The following is a 7500-nucleotide window of genomic DNA, read 5'->3' as shown; positions in this document are numbered from 1 at the left end:
CTCCACTTGCTAAAATTGCAAAGTCTCCATTATAGCATAGAAGAGAGCGTTAAAGTCGGGGATGGAAGAGGATGAAAATGGGAAGTTTACTTATAGAGAGAAGTGAGAAATGCCCTGTGTGCACACACCGGTGTCTGACCATAGAATACATTTGAATAATGTCTCTAGAAAAGAGCTATGCATGTGTGCCTCAGTGGCCTAAAGGATAAGGCACTGGCCTCCTAAGCCAGGGATTGTGGGTTTGAGTCCCATCTGAGGTGATAACAAAAATCCTTACTCTTTCTTTTCCAGAAAATTAGGTAGATTTATTACATGCTTCCTCTCAGAAGTTTATGAGGGATTAGGTACTTTGAAACGGTCCCATTTTACTTGTGTACACTTCACAGTCATGTTAGTGTTCTGAAACTTCAAAGTATTTTTTTAAATGCCTATTTTTGCGAGATGCATTTTCAACCGGCCAGAACATATTCCTTTGGAAAAAATGATTTGAATTGGATTGGTGTGAATCTTGTTTCTAGAGGTGGTGACCGGCTTTCAGCTACTTGAATAGGTCAAGCCAGGATTCATAAAACTTATACAACCTACGTGAGTGTGAAAAATTAGCATATGCAGGAAGGAGCAATTTGTACTGCTTTCAAAACAGATTCACTCCACGTCTGGAAACGTCCAGAGCTATGTAGTGCATACAAATGAGCTTTAAACTCATGAGGAAAGAGGTTTGCATGCAAAAAGGAAAACAAAAGCATATCGTACTCATAAAATTATCAATATATAGATTCCAAAAAAGTGCTTCCAGCGAAAAGAGCTGAAAGAACACTATGGAATGTAAACCTGAATACCTTTCAATAATATGTTTTCTATCCATGCATACCACCTACATGATAAAAATCATCTCAGGTGAACGGATGACCGCGTGGCCTAATGGATAAGGCGTCTTACTTCGGATCAGAAGATTGAGGGTTCGAGTCCCTTCGTGGTCGTTTTTGGCCAATGGTCACACAATCTGCTTTACATTCAGAGTGGAAAAAGTCTTTTCCAATACTCTTGTAGTCCTCACTTTCTCATTACTAATCATTAATAAAGTGGAGTACATACTGTAAACTCATTCAGGTTGCATCTTCAGTCTAACTACTTGTGCATTTTAGTGGCATTAAAAAGTGCTTCTATGCCGACGCACTGAATATGTAATAGTTTAGCAGAATTTTGACGTGACAGAATGGGTTTTTAGCTTAAGTGTGTGTAGAAGAACTGCAAGGTGTGTGCCTATGTGTGCATAGAGTGCTACATGTGTAAAGTCTGTATGATTTGGGCAGTTAAAGTGCTGAATTTGCCTCCGAGTAAGAAAAGTACTACAAAAAATGTATAAAGGATCGGCACATTGGCTGCCTTTGCTGATGCCCCCGTTGCCTAATTTGTAGTTCAATGGTTAAGTTGCAGAGTGTGGTTGAACTTGGTTAGGAGACTTGGTGCCTCTTTCCGTGTTCTGCTGATGATAAGGATGGCTTGATACCATTTTCTAAGCCCAGTATATTGAGAAAAGAAGTAAGTGAAGAAGAAGTGTGGAGTCGAAAGTGGTTCTCCAATTTCTCTCCACTTGCTAAAATTGCAAAGTCTCCATTATAGCATAGAAGAGAGCGTTAAAGTCGGGGATGGAAGAGGATGAAAATGGGAAGTTTACTTATAGAGAGAAGTGAGAAATGCCCTGTGTGCACACACCGGTGTCTGACCATAGAATACATTTAAATAATTCCTCTAGAAAAGAGCTATGTATGTGTGCCTCAGTGGCCTAATGGATAAGGCACTGGCCTCCTAAGCCAGGGATTGTGGGTTGGAGTCCCATCTGAGGTGATAATAAAAATCCTCCCTCTATCTTTTCCAGAAAATTGGGTAGATTTATTACATGCTTCCTCTCGGAAGTTTATGAGGGATTAGGTACTTTGAAACGGTCCCATTTTACTTGTGTACACTTCACAGTCATGTTAGTGTTCTGAAACAGCAAAGTATATTTTTAAATGCCTATTTTTGTGAGATGCATTTTCGACCGGCCAGAACATATCCCTTTGGAAAAAATGATTTGAATTGGATTGGTGTGAATCTTGTTTCTAGAGGTGGTGACAGGCTTTCAATTACTTGAATAGGTCAAGCCAGGATACATAAAACGTATACAACCTATGTGAGTGTGAAAAATTAGCATATGCAGGAAGGAGCAATTTGTCCTACTTTCAAAACAGTTTCACTCCACGTCTGGAAACTTCCAGAGCTATGTAGAGAATACAAATGAGCTTTAAACTCATGAGGAAAGAGGTTTGTATGGAAAAAGGAAAACAAAAGCATATCGTACTCATAAAATTCTCAATATATAGATTCCAAAAAAGGGCTTCCAGCGAAAAGAGCTGAAAGAACACTATGGGATGTAAACCTGAATACCTTTCAATAATATGTTCTCCATCCATGCATACCACCTACATGATAAAAACCATCTCAAGTGGACGGATGACCGCGTGGCCTAATGGATATTGCGTCTGACTTCGGATCAGAAGATTGAGGGTTCGAGTCCCTTCGTGGTCGTTTTTGGCCAATGGTCACACAATCTGCTTTACATTCAGAGTGGAAAAAGTCTTTTCCAATACTCTTGTAGTCCTCACTTTCTCAGTACTAATCATTAATAAAGTGGAGTACATACTGTAAACTCATTCAGGTTGCATCTTCAGTCTAACTACTTGTGCATTTTAGTGGCATTAAAAAGTGCTTCTATGCCGACGCACTGAATATGTAATAGGTTTGCAGAATTTTGACGTGACAGAATGGGTTATTAGCTTAAGTGTGTGTAGAAGAACTGCAAGGTGTGTGCCTATGTGTGCATAGAGTGCTACATGTGTAAAATCTGTATGATTTGGGCAGTTAAAGTGCTGATTTTGCCTCCGAGTAAGAAAAGTACTACACAAAATGTATAAAGGATCGGCACATTGGCTGCCTTTGCTGATGCCCCCGTTGCCTAATTTGTAGTGCAATGGTTAAGTTGCAGAGTGTGGTTGAACTTGGTTAGGAGACTTGGTGCCTCTTTCCGTGTCCTACTGATGATAAGGATGGCTTGATACCATTTTCTAAGCCCAGTATATTGAGAAAAGAAGTAAGTGAAGAAGAAGTGTGGAGTCGAAAGTGGTTCTCCAATTTCTCTCCACTTGCTAAAATTGCAAAGTCTCCATTATAGCATAGAAGAGAGCGTTAAAGTCGGGGATGGAAGAGGATGAAAATGGGAAGTTTACTTATAGAGAGAAGTGAGAAATGCCCTGTGTTCACACACCGGTGTCTGACCATAGAATACATTGAAATAATGCCTCTAGAAAAGAGCTATGCATGTGTGCCTCAGTGGCCTAATGGATAAGGCACTGGCCTCCTAAGCCAGGGATTGTGGGTTCAAGTCCCATCTGAGGTGATAATAAAAATCCTCCCTCTTTCTTTTCCAGAAAATTAGGTAGATTTATTACATGCTTCCTTTCAGAAGTTTATGAGGGATTAGGTACTTTGAAACGGTCCCATTTTACTTGTGTACACTTCACAGTCATGTTAGTGTTCTGAAACTGCAAAGTAGATTTTTAAATGCCTATATTTGTGAGATGCATTTTCGACCGGCCAGAACATATTCCTTTGGAAAAAATGATATGAATTGGATTGGTGTGAATCTTGTTTCTAGAGGTGGTGACAGGCTTTCAGCTACTTGAATAGGTCAAGCCAGGATTCATAAAACTTATATAACCTATGTGAGTGTGAAAAATTAGCATATGCAGGAAGGAGCAATTTGTACTACTTTCAAAACAGTTTCACTCCACGTCTGGAAACGTCCAGAGCTATGTAGAGCATACAAATGAGCTTTAAACTCATGAGGAAAGAGGTTTGTATGGAAAAAGGAAAACAAAAGCATATCCTACTCATAAAATTCTCAATATATAGATTCCAAAAAAGTGCTTCCAGCGAAAAGATCTGAAAGAACACTATGGGATGTAAACCTGAATACCTTTCAATAATATGTTCTCCATCCATGCATACCACCTACATGATAAAAATCATCTCAGGTGGACGGATGACTGATTGGCCTAATGGATAAGGCGTCTGACTTCGGATCAGAAGATTGAGGGTTCGAGTCCCTTCGTGGTCGTTTTTGGCCAATGGTCACACAATCTGCTTTACATTCAGAGTGGAAAAAGTATTTTCCAATACTCTTGTAGTCCTCACTTTCTCAGTACTAATCATTAATAAAGTGGAGTACATACTGTAAACTCATTCAGGTTGCATCTTCAGTCTAACTACTTGTGCATTTTAGTGGCATTAAAAAGTGATTCTATGCCGACGCACTGAATATGTAATAGGTTTGCAGAATTTTGACGTGACAGAATGGGTTTTTAGCTTAAGTGTGTGTAGAAGAACTGCAAGGTGTGTGCCTATGTGTGCATAGAGTGGTACATGTGTAAAATCTGTATGATTTGGCCAGTTAAAGTGCTGATTTTGCCTCCGAGTAAGAAAAGTACTACACAAAATGTATAAAGGATCGGCACATTGGCTGCCTTTGCTGATGCCCCCGTTGCCTAATTTGTAGTGCAATGGTTAAGTTGCAGAGTGTGGTTGAACTTGGTTAGGAGACTTAGTGCCTCTTTCCGTGTCCTACTGATGATAAGGATGGCTTGATACCATTTTCTAAGCCCAGTATATTGTGAAAAGAAGTAAGTGAAGAAGAAGTGTGGAGTCGAAAGTGGTTCTCCAATTTCTCTCCACTTGCTAAAATTGCAAAGTCTCCATTATAGCATAGAAGAGAGCGTTAAAGTCGGGGATGGAAGAGGATGAAAATGGGAAGTTTACTTATAGAGAGAAGTGAGAAATGCCCTGTGTGCACACACCGGTGTCTGACCATAGAATACATTTAAATAATGTCTCTAGAAAAGAGCTATGCATGTGTGCCTCAGTGGCCTAATGGGTAAGGCACTGGCCTCCTAAGCCAGGAATTGTGGGTTCGAGTCCCATCTGAGGTGATAACAAAAATCCTCCCTCTATCTTTTCCAGAAAATTAGGTAGATTTATTACATGCTTCCTCTCAGAAGTTTATGAGGGATTAGTTACTTTGAAACGGTCCCATTTTACTTGTGTACACTTCACAGTCATGTTAGTGTTCTGAAACTGCAAAGTATATTTTTAAATGCCTATTTTTGTGAGATGCATTTTCGACCGGCCAGAACATATTCCTTTGGAAAAAATGATTTGAATTGGATTGGTGTGAATCTTGTTTCTAGAGGTGGTGACAGGCTTTCAGCTACTTGAATAGGTCAAGCCAGGATTCATAAAACTTATACAACCTATGTGAGTGTGAAAAATTAGCATATGCAGGAAGAAGCAATTTGTACTACTTTCAAAACAGTTTCACTCCACGTCTGGAAACGTCCAGAGCTATGTAGAGCATACAAATGAGCTTTAAACTCATGAGGAAAGAGGTTCGTATGCAAAAAGGAAAACAAAAGCATATCGTACTCATAAAATTCTCAATATATAGATTCCAAAAAAGTGCTTCCAGCGAAAAGAGCTGAAAGAACACTATGGGATGTAAACCTGAATACCTTTCAATAATATGTTCTCCATCCATGCATACCACCTACATGATAAAAATCATCTCAGGTGAACGGATGGCTGCGTGGCCTAATGGATAAGGCGTCTGACTTCGGATCACAAGATTGAGGGTTCGAGTCCCTTCATGGTCGTTTTTGGCCAATTGTCACACAATCTGCTTTACATTCAGAGTGGAAAAAGTATTTTCCAATACTCTTGTAGTCCTCACTTTCTCATTACTAATCATTATTAAAGTGGAGTACATACTGTAAACTCATTCAGGTTGCATCTTCAGTCTAACTACTTGTGCATTTTAGTGGCATTAAAAAGTGCTTCTATGCCGACGCACTGAATATGTAATAGGTTTGCAGAATTTTGACGTGACAGAATGGGTTTTTAGCTTAAGTGTGTGTAGAAGAACTGCAAGGTGTGTGCCTATGTGTGCATAGAGTGGTACATGTGTAAAATCTGTATGATTTGGGCAGTTAAAGTGCTGATTTTGCCTCCGAGTAAGAAAAGTACTACACAAAATGTATAAAGGATCGGCACATTGGCTGCCTTTGCTGATGCCCCCATTGCCTAATTTGTAGTGCAATGGTTAAGTTGCAGAGTGTGGTTGAACTTGGTTAAGAGACTTAGTGCCTCTTTCCATGTCCTACTGATGATAAGGATGGCTTGATACCATTTTCTAAGCCCAGTATATTGAGAAAAGAAGTAAGTGAAGAAGAAGTGTGGAGTCGAAAGTGGTTCTCCAATTTCTCTCCACTTGCTAAAATTGCAAAGTCTCCATTATAGCATAGAAGAGAGCGTTAAAGTCGGGGATGGAAGAGGATGAAAATGGGAAGTTTACTTATAGAGAGAAGTGAGAAATGCCCTGTGTGCACACACCGGTGTCTGACCATAGAACACATTTAAATAATGCCTCTAGAAAATAGCTATGCATGTGTGCCTCAGTGGCCTAATGGATAAGGCACTGGCCTCCTAAGCCAGGTATTGTGGGTTCGAGTCCCATCTGAGGTGATAACAAAAACCCTCCCTCTTTCTTTTCCAGAAAATTAGGTAGATTTATTACATGCTTCCTCTCAGAAGTTTATGAGGGATTAGGTACTTTGAAACTGTCCCGTTTTACTTGTGTACACTTCACAGTCATGTTAGTGTTCTGAAACTGCAAAGTAGATTTTTAAATGCCTATTTTTGGGAGATGCATTTTAGACCAGCCAGAACATATTCCTTTGGAAAAAATGATATGAATTGGATCGGTGTGAATCTTGTTTCTAGAGGTGGTGACAGGCTTTCAGCTACTTGAATAGGTCAAGCCAGGATTCATAAAACTTATACAACCTATGTGAGTGTGAAAAATTAGCATATGCAGGAAGGAGCAATTTGTACTACTTTCAAAACAGTTTCACTCCACGTCTGGAAACGTCCAGAGCTATGTAGAGCATACAAATGAGCTTTAAACTCATGAGGAAAGAGGTTTGTATGGAAAAAGGAAAACAAAAGCATATCGTACTCATATAATTCTCAATATATAGATTCCAAAAAAGTGCTTCCAGCGAAAAGAGCTGAAAGAACACTATGGGATGTAAACCTGAATACCTTTCAATAATATGTTCTCCATCCATGCATACCACCTACATGATAAAAATCATCTCAGGTGAATGGATGACCGCGTGGCCTAATGGATAAGGCGTCTGACTTCGGATCAGAAGATTGAAGGTTCAAGTCCCTTCGTGGTTGTTTTTGGCCAATGGTCACACAATCTGCTTTACATTCAGAGTGGAAAAAGTCTTTTCCAATACTCTTGTAGTCCTCACTTTCTCATTACTAATCATTAATAAAGTGGAGTACATACTGTAAATTCATTCAGGTTGCATCTTCAGTCTAACTACTTGTGCATTTTAGTGG

The 7500-nt window shown here is 39.5% G+C and overlaps 3 non-coding genes across 3 annotated transcripts; all 3 read left to right on the top strand.

Annotated features, from left to right (window-relative positions):
• Window positions 1-3363: 3363 nt before the first annotated feature.
• TRNAR-CCU (transfer RNA arginine (anticodon CCU)) lies at window positions 3364-3436 on the top strand. The gene has a single exon. It is a non-coding gene; the product is annotated as a tRNA-Arg (tRNA).
• Window positions 3437-4951: 1515 nt separating this feature from the next.
• Window positions 4952-5024, top strand: TRNAR-CCU (transfer RNA arginine (anticodon CCU)). The gene has a single exon. It is a non-coding gene; the product is annotated as a tRNA-Arg (tRNA).
• A 1515-nt stretch (window positions 5025-6539) lies between these two features.
• On the top strand, window positions 6540-6612 carry TRNAR-CCU (transfer RNA arginine (anticodon CCU)). Its single transcript has one exon. It is a non-coding gene; the product is annotated as a tRNA-Arg (tRNA).
• Window positions 6613-7500: the final 888 nt, after the last annotated feature.

This window comes from Triturus cristatus, chromosome 4_1 (assembly GCF_964204655.1).
Source record: "Triturus cristatus chromosome 4_1, aTriCri1.1, whole genome shotgun sequence".
In the NCBI taxonomy this organism is placed as follows: Eukaryota; Metazoa; Chordata; class Amphibia; order Caudata; family Salamandridae; genus Triturus; species Triturus cristatus.
The sequence above is the reverse complement of the archived record's forward strand: the minus strand, read 5'-3'. Positions and strand labels throughout refer to the sequence as shown.